The following is a 17934-nucleotide window of genomic DNA, read 5'->3' on the forward strand; positions in this document are numbered from 1 at the left end:
ATTAAAACTCAGCTTTGTATAAGAAAAAATGAAATGTATTGAAATATAAAAATATTTTATAAATAAAACTAATTGTTTAATTTTACACAGTTAGAGAAGGCTTACTATTTAATGTTTTGTATTTCCAATTTTTCATAAAATTAAGTAATTTTTAACTATAAAATGATATCTATATAATTTAATATGTACATTTGTAAATAATAAATAGATGTAATACATATAAATTTGATGTTGATGAATAAATATGATGTAATAAATAAGAAATAGAATATAACTATTTAATTTGAATACATAGTTTATAAAAACTTAATAATAATTTATAGATCTTGTAGAATTGAATTATTTCTTTTTTGTGGTTATTTCCTTTAGTATGTTATTTTATTGTAAAATATAATTATTAAAATAATATTAAAGTATATATTTAAGTTTTAAATATATTTAAACTAAATGATAGATTGTTTAAATATAAAATATTAATAATAGTAAATTACTAATTATAACACTTATCAATTATACATATTACAAACACTATTATAAAATATAATTAAAAAATAATATTTTTTAATTTATTTTTACAAAAATAAAATAATAGTAATAATTTACTAATTGTAACACTTATCAATTATACATATTACAAACACTATTATAAAATATAATTTAAAAATAATATTTTTTAATTTATTTTTACAAAAATAAAATAATAGTAATAATTTAACTAATTTTATTAAAAAATCAAAGTTTTAAAAAAATTATAAATTCAAATACAAAGATATAACATATTGAAATTATATTGCTATTGAGAATTAATATTGATTAGAGATGTTATGTGAGGTGGAAGTTAAAATGATATAAAAAATAAAATCTTATCAACTTGTCACAAAGATAAAGTTGTAATTAATGCATTCATTAATGCAAGATGAAGTTGTTAGAAAATATTTGTATTTTTGTTGAAGAAAATTAATTTTTTCTCCCACCAAAAATAGTATGGACCAATAGAATGAATGAAAAATGTGATTTATAAAATAATGAAAAATTAGAAAAAGATATAAACATTTGAAGTTTCTTATAATCTTTTAAATTCTTTGATTTGATTGGTTAGTGTTAATGTGATATTAGGATGACATGAATGCATAAGTATTCCTACCTATGGCAGGAACTAAATATGTTTGTACGTCGGAATGCACGAAATACATTCATTTATTTGATAACATTGAAGAGTTTTAGTAGAAGGAATGAAATGAAATGTAATTAAAATTTAGTAAACTTTTAAAAAGTTTAAATATGAAAAAGTAAATATAGTAAATATATTTTGAGATATATCTTATGAAATAAATTATAAAAGTTTGAAGTTTTAAAATATAGATTAAAAAATAATAATAAAATTTAAATTTTTAAAACATAGACTATTTATTTTTCCAAATATTTATTACAATTTTTAGTAGTTAGTTTTAAAATATATTTTTAATTAGGTTGCATGTATATTTAATTAATTTATAAAATTAACATAAATTTTCAAAAGTAAAAACATAAAAAGTAGGATTAGCAAAATGTAGAATAAAAAGATTTTTTTTAGACATATAAATATATAATAAATTTTATTTTTATTTAATAATTAAAATGTAGAATAATATTAAAAATTTTAAAATAATTTTTTCAAATATTTATTATAAATTAGTTTAATAATATTTATTATTTATTATTAAATAATATTTATTATTTATTATTAAATAATATTTATCATTTATTATTAAATAATATTTTTAGTATTATTTATATTTCTCAATTGTTTTTTTGCTATTGTCTATACATTTATATTATTTAGAATTTTTAAAAATAAATTATATATCAATTTTATTAATTTAAACATAAATAAATATAATTATATATTTATTTTTACCAAATCTACATTTATATATATTTTTATTTTAATATCAAAATAGTAAAATGCTAGTAATTTAAATAAATATTTATTATAAAATATAAAGAAGTAAGTAAAGTAGAGAGCATTTATAAGTTCAATTATTTTATTTATATTTATGTTATAAATAATTTGCTATGTTTCATTTATAAATGTTAGTATTTTAAATGAGGATTCAATAAAGAAATTTAAATGATAATCTATAAACTTATGTTGATAAAGTTATGCTCATTAATTATTTTGTTTATATGTATATTGATAAATGACTTTCAAAATTTAATTAATGAAATATTTTATATATACTATTTAAATTCAATTTACATATTATATTTGATAATTTAAACTTAAATATTATTTATGTTTTTAAACTATTAATTTGATTTTAATAGAAATAAATTTTATTTTATTTTTTAATACAATTTATTATATATTATTTCTAAAAAGTAATTGCTATTTTGTTTTTTAACTATCTTTACTTTTTTTTTAAACATTTCACTTCATTCCTTCTAATAAAGTCCATCGTTGTTATAAAATAAAATGAATTTATTCCCTGCATTGCATTCCCAAATGGAGACGGAGGTCGTACACACATATTTAATTACAAATTTACCAACAGAGACAGAGTCAGAGTCAGTAACAACATGGGCTAATAGTCAGTGCATATTTTCAGCTAATTAGCTAGTGTCTTCACTATGAGAAATAAGTCACAACTTAAAAATTTGCTCAGCACTTGCAATTGTCGAGTGCCAGTTTTGCTCGGCACCTGAAGGAGCCAAGTGGTAATGTGCTCGACACGTGAAGGTGTCAAGTGATAGGTAGTAGGTGCCGAGTTAGCTCAGCACAAGAAGAAGCTGAGTGAGCTTGACACACAAAGAAGCTAAGTGAGCTCAGCACACAAAGGGCAATGCTTGGCAACAATGGATGCCGAGTGAGCTTGGCTCAAACTATAAAAATCATAACTTAGTAAAATTTCAACATGAATGTTTACACCATTAAAAATAGAGAGCCAAAGCTTGAAGCTTGTAAATAAACTTCTCAAATGCAATGAATAGAAGAAGAACAGTGGATTCAAGTATGCTTGCTTGCTTTCTATTCAACTTTGATTATAAATATTACAAAATTTGAGAGCATCCGGCTTCAACCAAAAAACCCTAAAATAACCTTAAATTGGTAAAACTTCAAACTTCAATAAACTTTAAACTTGCAGCTCTAATGGCTACATACAATGGTGCCTAGAGTAATCACTACTTCAACAGGACAAATCCAACAATAATGAATTTACAGAGTGAATAGGGGAAACACGTGCAACTGGAGAGATTGGATATGCTGATCACTTTCTTCTTCTTCCTTCTCTGCTCTAAACTGACTCTCTTCTTTGTTCTGTTGAACACACACTCTGAATCTAATTGAATGAGTCTGATACATTCCATTTGTCATATATTTCCCTCTCTTTTCTTGATTTTAAAACTCACCCATCGCATTTATGTTTAATGTCTGTTCCAGAGTCCGTCAGGGTGGTAGGTGGGCATTTGGCTCCAGGGGCAAACGTCAATACTGTTAAATATTCCAGCACTCCCTCGTTGTCTTGAGCCAAACAAACAAGGATTACTGCTGATCCAAATCAACTACACCAAGACTCTCTCTTAGGTGTACAAAAGTTCCAATGCCTAATGGCTTTGTGAAAATATCTGCTAGCTGCTGCTCAGACTTGCAAAATTCCATCTTGATATCTCCATTCTCCACCAACTCTCTGATGAAGTGATATCTAATCTCAATATGTTTGCTTCTCCCATGGAAGACTGGATTCTTAGACAATGCAATTGAGGAAATTTTGTTACAATAAATTGTGGTTCCATCCTCTTGCCTTTCATTCAAATCTGTCAAGATCCTACTTAGCCAAATTGCTTGACATGCTGCTGCATTTGCTGCTATGTATTCAGCCTCTGCTATAGATTGAGCAACAATATGTTGCTTCTTGGATGCTCATGAAATTGCACCCGATCCCATATGAAACATGTATCTGAAAGTGCTCTTCCTATCATCTATACTTCCAGCCCAATCACTATTAGTGTAACCAACCAACTTAAATTCATCTGATGCAGTATACAAAATCCGAAATCCCTTGGTACCATTCACATACCTTAGGATCCTCTTTCCCACTTGTGAATGGGAATCTTTTGGTGTTTCCATAAATCTGAAAATCAGACTTACTACATGCATTAGATCTGGCCTAGTTGCAGTCAAATACATTAAACTTCCAACCATACTCTTGTATAGTGTCAGATCCACTTTCTTTCTAGAGTCTTCCTTGCTCAACTTCAGACTTATTACTATTGGTGTTGGGGTTGCCTTACTGTTTTGCATTTTGAATCTCTCCAAGATCTGCCCTACATATTTTTCTTGAGAGATGAAGATGTCATTATGCATTTGTTTTACTTCTATGCCTAGAAAGTACTTCAAGAGACCTAGGTCTATCATTTCATATTCATTTTTCATGGCCTCTTTCAACTCACCAATTAGAGCCTTGTCATTACCAGTAAAAATCAATTCATCTACGTACAAGACAACAATCAACACATTTTCATTTGCTACCTTGATGTAGAGAGTAGGCTCACCATTGCTTTTGCTAAAGCCATTGTTCATCAAATATGAGTCAATCCTACTATACCATGCCCTTGGAGCTTTCTTGAGCCCATAAAGAGCTCTCTTCAATCTATATACTTTTTGTTCTTCACTTGCAACTTCATAACCAAGTGATTGCTCCACATATACTTCTTCCTTCAATACACCATATAGAAAGGCGAACTTCACATCCATTTGATATACCTTCCATTTGTGCTGAGCTACAATTGCTGTGACAGCACGGACGATTTCCATTCTTGCAATCGGGGCATATGTCTCATCATAATCTCTACCATACTATTGTTTGTAGCCCTTGACTACCAGCCTTTCCTTATGCCTATCAATCTTGCCTTCAACATTACATTTGATCTTGTAGACTCTTTTCACTCCAATCACTTGCTTCTTGGGAGACAATTCAGTTAGCTCCCATGTCTCATTTCTTTTTATAGCATCTATTTCCTCATCCATGGCCTTACACCATTTCTTCTCCTTAATAGCTTCTTCAAAATATATTGGATCACTATGAGAAAATAATACAAAATTAACACTCTCATCATAATCTTCATACCTTTCATTATAGTATATCTCCCTAAGACTCTTGGTCTTTCTTGGTAACAGGAGGAGAGTGTGGGATCAAAATCTTCACTGCTGCTACTTTGCAGACTAGTTCGGTCTTCATTGGCACCATACCTGAGGTGTCATAGCCATGAGGGATCTTCAATCACACTCCTTAGAGCTGATTGTGTGGGAGGTGCAGTACCAACTTGAAATGAAAAACATGTCTCTATCCTCAAGGAAAATATTCTATTTTTTGTCATTTGAACTGCTACAAGTAAGTTCTTGCTCCCATCCTTTTCATGAATAACACATGAGTCATTCTCCGTCAGCACTTTGTATCCATTTTGAATGAGTTGACCAATGCTCATCAAATTGTGCTTCATACTAGGGGCAAAATATACATTTTGTATTTCCTTCTTCTCACCTTTCTTGGTGCGGACCATAATAGATCCTTTGCCCACAACTGATAAGGTTCCATTTTTTACCCATTTTAATCTCAGATTTGAAACTCTTGTCAATAAATGAAAACAAGGTTTCATTACCACTCATGTGGTTGCTACATCCACTGTCAAGGTACCAAACCTTAGGGCTTCCTTCTTCACCAACATTACACATGATAAAGGTAGTAGCATTGTTTCCACTTCCCATGTTCACATCAGCCACATTTGCTTGTCCTGACTGATCATTTTGCTTCTTCTAGCATTTACTTGCATAATGCCCATATTTATGACAGTAGTAGAATTCTACATTACTCCTATTTGAGTTGTAGTTTTTATTACCTCCTCTTGAAGTATTTTGTGAGCTACTTGCTCCATCTGCTCTTCCTAAGCTTTTTGCTGCAGCATTTCTTTGTCCTCCATTACCTCAGCCTCTACTTTTGGAGTTTCTGCCTAAGCCATTTCTTCCTCTCCCTCTTCCTCTTGGATTTGACTGAGCCTTGAATGATTGCTCTTGGGAATAAGAAGATGCAGATCTATTGATCCTATGCTTATGGGTTTGAAGAGTACCCGTCAACTCATCCATTGTCAAAATAGTGAGGTCTTTTGCCTCTTCTATAGTCATGACCAAATTGTCATATTTATGAGGTAAACTCCTCAATATCTTTTCCACTATCCTCTACTCTTGATAGTCTTCTCCATTTGACTTCAGTTGGTTAATTACATTGGAGGTCCTTGAACTAAAATCTGCAACTGATTCATTTTCCTTCATCTAAAGGTTCTCAAACTCTCTCTTTATATTTTGTAGCTTTACTGTATGGACTTTATCAGTCCCCTTGAAATTTGTCTCAAGGATATTTCATGCTTCCTTTGCATAATTTGTTTCTGCAATCTTGGGAAAAATAGTTTCTATCATTGCTGCCTCAATAAGACTTAATGCCTTTACATCCTTTCTCCTTGACTGTTTCAGCTGAGTCTTCTGTGCATTTGTGAGAGCAGCATACTAAGTTGGTTCTGTCACATCATTGAACCCATTAATCACAAACTCCCACAAATCATTTGCAACCATTATGGTTTTCATTTTCTTTGCCCATGTATCATAATTTTTCCCATTAAAGAATGGTAGTTGCTGCCATATCTTTCCTGTATCTATTGCCATGTCAAATATCCCAAGAAAATGAATGCCCTAACTCACTATGGATGTGGGGCCTCAAAGCTCTAATACCATGTGAGAAATAAGTCACAATTTTTAAAAAAAAATTGGCACTTGCAATTGTCGAGTGCTAGTTTTTCTCGGCACTTGAAGGAGTCGAGTAGCAATGTGCTCAACACATGAAGGTGCCAAGTGACAAGTAGTAGGTGTCAAGTTAGTTTGACACAAGAAGAAGCTGAGTAAGCTCGGCACACGAAGAAGCCGAGTGAGCTCGGCACACAAAGGGCAATGCTTGGCAACAATGGATGCCGAGTGAGCTTGGCTCAAACTATAAAAATTATAACTTAGTAAAATTTCAATATGAATGTTTCCACCATTAAAACAAAGAGCCAAAGCTTGAAGCTTCTAAAAAAATTTCTCAAATGCAATGAATAGAAGAAGAACAATGGATTCAAGTATGCTTGCTTGCTTTCTATTCAACTTTGATTATAAATATTACAAAATCTGAGAGCATCTAGCTTCAACTAGAAAATCCTAAAATAACCCTAAACTGGTAAAACTTCAAACTTCAATAAACTTTAAACTTGCAGCTCTAATGGCTACATACAATGGTGCCTAGAGAAATCACTGCTTCAATAGGACAAATCCAACAATAACGAACTTACAGAGTGAACAGGCGAAACACGTGCAACTGGAGAGATTGGATCTATTGATCACTTTCTTCTTCTTCATTCTCTGCTTTGAACTTACTCTCTTCTTTATTCTGCTAAACACTCACTCTGAATCTAATTGAATGAGTCTAAGACATTCCTTTTGTCATATATTTCCCCCTCTTTTCTTGATTTCAAAACTCACCCACCGTATTTATGTTTTATGTCTATTCTGGAGTCCATTAGGGTGGTAGGTGGGCGTTTGGCTCTAGGGGCAAACATCAATAGCATTAAATATTCCAACATTCACTTCTTCATTGCAGATTTCCTTTAGTGGGGTTTGATTTTTGTAGAAGATATTTACCAAATTTTAGAAAGCTATGGAAAATTGCACAAAGGCTTTTGTTTTCACTCTACTTTCCATGTCCGAGACTAACATCACAACTCAAGTTCTTGTTGGTCAGTTGGGTGATCTAGATCTTGCTGCATTTTCTATTTCTGTAACAGTTATTGCTGGTTTCAACTTCGGCTTATTGGTTAGTACAGAGTTATTTTTAAAGGAAATGCTTGTTGAATTCATATTTTTGTGTTGCTTGTTATAAAAACTCTTAGATTGATAAGGCTTATGATTCCTTTTCAATTTTATTTGGGTTTGTTGTTATCTGAAGTTTAGAATTGAAATGATATGTCATTAATGATCTTTTAGGTGAATATGGTAAATCATTTGTATCATCCTATATAGTTTAGGACAATTTTTTATGCTCATTTGGTTCTATTGTTTGTAAGATTGTGTTGAGTTGCTTAAGTTTTGATTTTAAATCTGTTAATGAATGAAAGAAGAAGTCATTGGTGATAAAAGTTGTTTCTAAATGGGGTAGAGTGCATTGGAATTTTTCTATTTCCTCATATGTGTCACTAAAGTTTTGGTTTAAACTCCTAAGGAATTATTTTTATTTTACAGATCGAGATCTTAAAGGTCACAAACTATGTTTACTGTGTAGTTGTTGTTTTAATGTATATCTTGTGTAATTTCATATAATTTTAGAAGACAAAACATTAAACAATAGTGGTCATGATGCCCTCACAACATATACATGCTCTGATTAGTGTGCACAATTAACATTGAAAGTGCAAAATTAACTTTTTAACATATTACTTAAGATTTATTTAAAAATTAATTTGACTACCTGTTTATTTTAAATGCTTAATCTGAATCATCTTTAAGCATGATCATTGGTATTAAAATTTTAAGGACCAAATAGTTCTAAAGATATCCCCTCCTTCGAGTTATTTGTTGCTACTACTAGGGGGGAGATGGGTTCAATGATTGTTACATCAATCAAACTAAATGGATTTTTCATCTTTCCTTATGATCTCCTTCAGCTAATTTTTTTAGCATATGTCAATGTTGCCTGTATTAAGTTGGGTTGATTTCATTCAATAAATCATTATTGGTTACATTTTTTAATTCCACAATGGTGGTTGCTACCAACTCTTACCATCAATTTTAGCCATGTTTCAAATTTGGAGAGATACTCTTGAATACAGATTAGAATGTATAGCTCAAGCTCTCACACTGGTCTCTTGAAAACTGGTAAGAAAATAGTGGCACTAATGTTAGCTACATAACTCACAAAAAGCTTTTCAATGTCCAGTTATCCTTTTTCATATTTGAACTCCTCACAGAACATTTTGTTTTGGAGTAGTCGCAGTCTTACCTTGGAAAATGATCGCATAGATTGACATTTAGAATTATTTTCCACCATTGCTTGTGCAGTTACTGATTTTTGTCCATGACCTAAATTATTCAATATGACATGGCATCCAAAACATATAGAAACAAAAAAGAAAACTATATTACTACATGTCAAATACTGTGAGAAATATTAAAAATTAAATTCACAACTCTTAAATTTTACTCGGCACAAATTATTACCGAGTGCCAAAAAATTGCTCGGCACTTTAATAAACCAAGTGGCAGGAGAGTGCTGAGTGAACTCAGTAAATGAAGAGCAACTCGGTAGAAACTGGATACCGAGTGAGGTCGGTAGATGAATTCCAAGTGAACTCGGTAGCCAATGTAGGGTGTGATTACCAAGTGAACTCGGTAGGCAATGCGATTACCGAGTGAACTCAGTAGCCACTGGAGAGTGGAGCTCGGTAGATGAAGATACCAAGTGAACTCGATAGAGACAGCAGAGATAAGATCTTTTAAAAAGACTTCACCGAGTGATGATTTATAACGTGAACAACTTTCACCATTAAAATCAAAAATCCAGAACTTGAAGCTTCCGAATAAAACTTTTCAAATGCAATGAATAGAAGGAGACAAATGGATTCAAGTATGCCTGCTTGTTTTCTATTCAACTTGGATTAAATCATTAAAAAAAATATGGGAGCATTCAGCTTCAACTAGAAAACCCTAAAATAACCCTAAAACTTCAAACTGAAAAAAACTTCAAACTTACATCTCTAATGGCTACATACTACAATGCTTAGAGCAATCACTGCTTCAACAGGTCGAATCAAACAATGAAATATGAACTTATAGAATGACACAAAGAAAGCACATGCAACTGTAGTCACGAAATAAGCTTCCTCTGTCTCTGCAACAACCAGATTTGTTGATCACTTCCTTTCCACTTTGTTTTGCTTTGCAACTTCTCTGCTCCACTGAACTTTCTTTGTCTCTCTAGATCTCTGAATCTATAAATGAATGACAAAAAATTTCTTTTTGTCTTTGGCAAAATATTTTTCCCCTCATTTTCGATTTCAAAATCTCACCTACCAAAATAAATGTTTATGACTGTTGGCAAGTCACCAAGGATGGTAGGTGGGTGTTTGGCTCTAGGGAGAAATGACCATCTGCAATTAATATTCCAACACTCCCCCTTTATCCTGAGCCAAACAAACAAGGATCATTGTTGATCCACATCAACTACACCAAGACACTCTCTTAGGTGTACAAAAGGTCCAATTCTTAATGGCTTGGTAAAAATGTCTGCTAGCTGCTGCTCAGACTTACAAAATTCCATCTTGATATCCCCATTCTCCACCAACTCTCTGATGAAGTGATATTTGATCTCTATGTGTTTGCTTCTCCCATGGAAGACTGGATTCTTGGACAATGCAATAGATGAGATATTGTCACAATAAATTATGGTTCCATCCTCTTGCTTTTCATTCAAATCTATCAAGATCCTCCTTAGCCAAATTTCTTGACATGCTGCTACATTTGCTGCTATGTATTCAGCCTCTACTGTAGATTGAGAAACAACAGGTTGCTTCTTGGATGCCCATGAAATTGCACCTGATCCCATATGAAACATGTATTCGGAAGTGCTCTTCCTATCATCTATACTTCTATCCCAATCACTATCAGTGTAACCAACCAACTTGAATTCGTTATTTGTAGTATACAAAATTCCAAATCTCTTGGTACCTTTCACATACCTTAGGATCCTCTTTCCCGCTTGTCAATGAGAATCCTTTGGTGTTTCCATAAATTTGGAAATCAAACTTACTACATGCATTAGATCTGGTTGAGTTGCAGTTAAATACATTAAACTTCCAACCATACTCTTGTATAGTGTTGGATCCACTCTCTTGCTAGAGTCTTCCTTGCTCAACTTTAGACCTATTGTTGTTGGTGTGGGGGCTTCCTTACTGTTTTTCATTTTGAATCTCTCCAAGATCTACCTTGCATATTTTTCTTGAGAGATAAAGATGCCATCATGCATTTGTTTTACTTCTATGCCTAGAAAATATTTCAAGAGACTTAGGTCTGTCATTTCAAATTCACTTTTCATGGCCTCTTTGAACTTACCAATTAGATCCTTGTCATTACCAGTAAAAATTAAATCATCCACATACAAGACAACAATCAATACATTTCCATTTGTTGCGTTGATGTAGAGAGTAGGCTCACCATTGCTTTTGCTAAAGCCATTGCTCATTAAATATGAGTCAATCCTGTTGTACCATGCCCTTGGAGCTTGCTTGAGCCCATAAAGAGCTCTCTTCAATCTACATACTTTGTGTTCTTTTCCTGCAACTTCATAACCAAGTGGTTGCTCCACATAGACTTCTTCTTTCAATATACCATTTAGGAAGGGGGACTTCACATCCATTTGATATACCTTCCATTTGTGCTAAGCTGCAATTGCTATGATAGCACGTACGGTTTCCATTCTTGCAACTGAGGCATATGTCTCATCATAATCTCTGCCATACTGTTGTTTGTAGCCCTTGACTACCAGCCTTGCCTTATGCCTATCAATCTTGCCTTCAGCATTGCATTTGGTCTTGTAGACCCATTTCACTCCAATCACTTGCTTCTTGGGAGGCAATTCAGTTAGCTCCCATGTCTCATTCCTTTCTATAGCATCTATCTCCTCATCCATGGCCTTACACCATTTCTTCTCCTTAATAGCTTCTTCAAAATATATTGGATCACTATGAGAAAATAATGCAAAATTAACACTCTCATCATAATCTTCATACCTTTCATCTTGGTATATCTCCCTAAGACTCTTGGTCTTTCTTGGTAATAGGGAGGAGAGTGTGGGATCAGAATCTTCACTACTGTTGCTTGGCATTGATACTCGATCATGCCTAGAGGAGCTCGGTAATGATTGAGGCTACTTTCCTTTTCTTCTATCTGCTCCTTCTTCTTGTTGTTCATCAGCATCCTCTTCACTTATAATTGGCAGTTTACTTGAAGTGCTCAGTGACTCATCAATTGAATCATACCAAGACTGATTTTCAAAAAATTCCACATCTCTTGAAAGCATCATCTTGTTGTTCAATGGGTCATACAATCTATATGCCTTTGACTCTGAGCTGTACCCTGTGAAGATGCATTTCACACCTTTGTCATCCAATTTCTACCTTTGCTCTTTAGGCATATGTGCATATGCAACACATCCAAACACCCTTAGGTGTTCAACTGTCCATCTTCCTCGTGACCATGCTTCCATTGGAATTCTATCACAGACTGCCTTTGTAGGACACCTATTAATTAGGTAAATTGCTATTGCCACAGCTTCTCCCAAAATTTAGTTGGGAGACCCTTCTCTTTCATTATACTCCTTGCCATTTCAACAATGGTTATGTTCTTTCTTTCAGCCACTCCATTCTGTTGTAGTGTATAGCTGGCTGTGAGCTCTTTCTTTATGCCATGTTTCCTACAAAAATTTACAAAAGAATTGGAGGTATACTCCCCTCCTCTATCTGATCTTAGGACTTTGATATAGTGTCCACATTCTCTTTCAGCTTGGGCTTTAAATTTTACAAATTTTTCAAATGCTTCAGATTTATTCTTTAAGAAATACACCCATGTCCTACAACTGAAATCATCAATGAATGTCATGAAATAAGTACTCCCCCCATGGAAGTAACTTGCATAGGATTGACTAGGTCAGTATGTACTAACTCTAATGGATATCTAGCCCTCCTAGAATTTTCAGAATTAAAGGGAAGCCTATTTTGCTTACCCAAAATACAAGCCTCACGTTTGTCACATGAATTTCCTATACGTAGCAAACTTTCTACCATTCTTTTATTTAACAATAAATTTAAACCAGCATAGCCAAGATGACCATACCTGAGGTGCCATAGCCGTGAGGGGTCTTCAATCACACTCCTTAGAGCTGATTGTGTGGGAGGTGTAGCACAAAATTGACATGAGAAACATGTCTCTATCCTCAAGGGAAACATTATGTTTTTTGTCATTTGAATTGTTGCAAGTAAGTTCTTGCTCCCATCCTTTTCTTGAATGACACACATGTCATTCTCCATCAGCACTTTGTATCCATTTTGAATGAACTAACCAATACTCATCAAATTGTGCTTCATACCAGGGGCAAAATACACATTTTGTATTTCCTTTTTCTCACCTTTCTTGGTGCAGACCATAATAGATCCTTTGCCCACTACTAGTAGGGTTCCATTATTACCCATTTTAATCTCAGATTTGAAACTCTTGTCAATGAAAGAAAACAAGGTTTCATTACCACTCATGTGGTTGCTCCATCCACTGTCGAGATACCATACCTCAGGGCTTCCTTCTTCACCAACATTACACATGATGAAGGCAGTGGCATTGTTTCCACTTCCCATATTCACATCAGCCACATTTGCTTGTCCTAACTAATCATTTTGCTTCTTCCAGCATTCACTTGCATAATGCCCATATTTATGACAGCGGTAGCATTCTACATTACTCTTATTTGAGTTGTAATTTTTCTTACCTCCTCTTGAAGTATTTTGTGAGCTACTTGCTCCATCTGCTCTTCCTGAGCTTTCTGCTGCAGCATTCCTTTGTCCTCCATTACCTCGGCCTCTACCTCTAGAGTTTCTGCTTGAGCCATTTTTTTCTCTCCCCCTTCCTCTTGGATTTGACTGAGCCTTGAATGCTTGCTCTTGGGAAGTAGAAAAATTAGATCTATTGATCCTATGCTCATGGGTTTGAAGAGTACCCATCAACTCATCCATTGTCAAAACAGTGAGGTCTTTTGCCTCTTCTATGGTCATGACCAAATTTTCATACTTTTGAGGTAAACTCCTCAATATCTTCTCCACTATCCTCTACTCTTGATAGTCTTCTCCATTTGATTTCAATTGGTTAATCACATTGGAGGTCCTTGAACTAAAATCTGCAACTGATTCATTTTCCTTCATCTAAAGGTTCTCAAATTCCCTCCTTATATTATGTAGCTTTACTGTACAGACTTTATCAATCCCCTTGAAGTTCGTCTCAAGGATTTCCAAAGCTTTCTTTGCATAATTTGTTGCTGCAAATTTTAGAAAAACTGTCTCTGTCATTGTTGCCTCAATAAGACTTAATGCCTTTGCATCTTTCCTCCTTGACTCTTTCAACTAAGTCTTTTGTGCATTTGTGAGGGCAGCATACTGAGCTGGGTCTGTCACATCATTGAATCCATTAACCAAAAACTCCCACAAATCATTAGCAACCATTATGGTCTTCATCTTCTGTGCCCATGTATCATAATTTTGTCCATTGAAAGGTGGTGGTTGCTGCCATATCTTTCCTGCATCTCTTGCCATGATAAATCTTCCAAAAAACAAATGCCCTAACTCACTATGGATGTGGGCCCTCAAAGCTCTGATACCATGTGAGAAATATTAAAAATTAAATTCACAACTCTTAAATTTTATTCAGAACAAACTATTACCGAGTACCAAAAAATTGCTCGACACTTTAATAAACCGAGTGGCAGGAGAGTGCCGAGTGAACTCGGTAAATGAAGAGCAACTCGGTAGACACTGGATACCGAGTGAGGTCGGTAGATGAATTTTGAGTGAACTCGGTAGCCAATGCAGGGTGTGATTACCAAGTGAATTCGGTAGGCAATGCGATTATCGAGTGAACTCAATAGCCACTGGAGAGTGGAGCTTGGTAGATGAAGATACCGAGTGAATTCGGTAAAGACAGCAAAGATAAGATCTTTTTAAAAGACTTCATCGAGTGATGATTTATAACGTGAACAACTTTCACCATTATAATCAGAAATCCAGAACTTGAAGCTTCCAAATAAAACTTTTCAAATGCAATGAATAGAAGGAGACAAATGGATTCAAGTATGCCTTCTTGCTTTCTATTCAACTTAGATTAAATCATTACAAAAAATCTGGGAGCATTTGGCTTCAACCAAAAAATCCTAAAATAACCCTAAAACTTCAGACTGGAAAAAACTTCAAACTTACAGCTCTAATGGCTACATACTACAATGCCTGGAGCAATCACTGCTTCAACAGGTCGAATCAAACAATAAAATATGAACTTATAGAATGACACAAAGAAAGCACGTGCAACTGCAGTCACAGAATAAGCTTCCTCTGTCTCTGCAACAACCAGATCTGCTAATCACTTCCTTTCCACTTTGTTTTGCTCTGCAACTTCTCTGCTCTGCTGAACTCTCTCTGTCTCTCTGGATCTCTGAATCTATAAATGAATGACAAAACATTCCTTTTTGTCTTTGGAAAAATATTTTCCACCTCATTTTCGATTTCAAAATCTCACCTACCAAAATAAATGTTTATGACTGTTGGCAGGTCGCTAGAGATGGTAAGTGGGCGTTTGGCTCCAGGAAGAAATGACCATCTACAATTAATATTCCAACAAATACACATGCCGACTATTTTGTTCTCTACCTCTATACAAAATGTAGTTGTGTGTTGTCAATTATGGTAGAGCTCTCCTGCCAATTCTAGTAGACCTCTCCATCATCTTGCAAGTTAAGCCGACAAATCAACTGGTTGACCTTGATGCAATACTCAGCTTGTGCCACTACCGTTGCTTTATGCTGATCTTTGCTGAGAATTGTTGTTGTTGGGGAATTCACATAGTCGAGCATGCAATGGCCAGGTAGGCCAGCTTGAATCCCCACAATGCTTTTATTTATTCCCGGTTACATGATAGAACTTGTAGGTTTCACATTTTCCTTGGGTTTTTGTGATTGCCAATGATATGTTCTTCCCAAATTTAATATTTACGGTTTGTATGTTTTGCATTGTAGCAAGGGATCCTATTTTTTTTGTTAGTTTTTGAGCTATAGATTGTAATAGACCTTTATGCATTACATTGATGCAAGGGGGGCTATTAATGGCCACCTGTAACCCTGATGGTGAGATTATTTGTTTTCATTTTAATATAATTTCAGCTAAATGAAATTGATGAGATTGCAACATAATCATTTTGATTGCTTACATTTTGAGATATTGAGATTTTTTTTCATTTTAATTGGGGAAGAGGTTAAAGCTTAAGCCTAACTTATTTCAATGCAGTGGGAGCCATTTGATTAGTAATTTTCTAGGCTAATACTTAGAAATTGTGATGACATGGTGATGTAATTTCAAACATCAAATTGGTAAAGTTGTAAAGTACAACTTTCTCGTAGATTGCATTTTTGGATTTACAACTTCTTTGCATTTTGGGATTTCTTCAGCTTTTTAAAAGAATTTAATGGGATTTCATTTGGGAGAAGGAAGTTCATGGCTTTGAGCATGTATGCATTGTCCTGTCGCTGTGAACCCTGTTGATGGTAGTTTTCATTGTCTAATAGGTAGAGAGGTGCTTGCGCCTTAATATAAATTAGCTTCATATTAAGATTTCATTGTTCTATAAAAGATATATGTCATTCATTTTCAAAAATTTATAGAATTTATATAATCTCATTTTCTCCTTTCTTCAATTGTCAAGATATTCTTATTTTATCTTAATCTCATATTCTCAATTCTTCCATTGAAAGTATCTTCATAGCTTCACCTTTATCAATATTTTTATATACCAGTTTAATTTTTTCCTCTAACCTTTATCTTTAATCTTTCCTATGTAATTTTATTCTCATTCCTGCCATAGAAAATAGTTTTAGAACTGAACGCTTATTAATATTTTTGAGTTTTAATTACAAATTCACTGAATATTCTTGTAGCTAGGTATGGGTAGTTCCTTCGACGTGCATTATGTAGACAAGTTTTGGGGAGAAAATAATTAAATTATGAGAGTGTTTCTGCAACGCTTGTGGATTGTGCTTTCTATGGTTTCACTCCTGCTGTTTCCATTGTTCTTTTTGTGGATTATTCTTTCTATGGTTTCACTCTTGTTGTTGCCATTGTGCTTTTTTGCAACTCCAATTTAGAATTAATGGGGCAGTGATGAAATAGCTCAACTTTTTGACATACTCTCTATCTATTTCATTCCTCAACACATAGCATATTTTCTCTCTTCGACTACAGGTTTATTTGCAGTCATGACTTAAAATGCAATTATTGTATGGTTCTCTCCAACAACCTCTATTGTCCATATATTTTAGAGTTGGATCCTATTTTCACAGCTCCAAATGGGAATTGTGGGAATTGCGATAACAATGAACTTGTCTTTATGGTTGTCTCTCATTGGACAATTTATTTATGTCATCTATGGGAACCTCCCAGTCACTTGGAGAGGATTTTCCCGAGAGGCAGTTGCGGATCTCTGGCCTTTCATCAAACTATTTATGGCTTCAGAAGTAAATCTAGTGTGAGTATTATGCACTTGGTTTTTCTGTAACTTCATATTTACAACTCAATGACTCAAGAAAGTTGGAGTTCTATCTGGTTAAGCCTTGGCATCCTCCCTTTTACCATACATTTTTAATTTTTGTGCTTTTATGAACAGTCTAGAAATATGGTATTCCAAAGCACTGATTAGGAAACTAAAAAATGCACTTTGTGGAATCAATTACCATATGCTATATAGTCTGATGCATTCCACCCTATATTTACCAAGAAAGAATATTGCATATTCAGGAGGCCATTTTTCTGACTTTTTATGTGTTTCTCATTTAGCATGAACATCATTGAAGTAGAGGTGATGATACCACTATAATTTCTAGTTGTCACTAGGTAAGTTTCTAGTTCAATGAAATTTATACAGCAACCAATATGAAGTTACAATTTTAATGATTTGCTAATGGTTAACCACTTCTTATTTTCGGGGTGAGGGCTACGAATGAGTTTAGGAGTGGAAATTTAAAAAGTGTAAAAAATGTCTGTGATTGTGGCAAAAACAATGTCCATGGTGGTCAGTCTTCT

The sequence above is a fragment of the Cupressus sempervirens genome, chromosome 10, assembly GCF_028749045.1.
Source record: "Cupressus sempervirens isolate cs-2001-9-10 chromosome 10, ASM2874904v1, whole genome shotgun sequence".
NCBI lineage: Eukaryota > Viridiplantae > Streptophyta > Pinopsida > Cupressales > Cupressaceae > Cupressus > Cupressus sempervirens.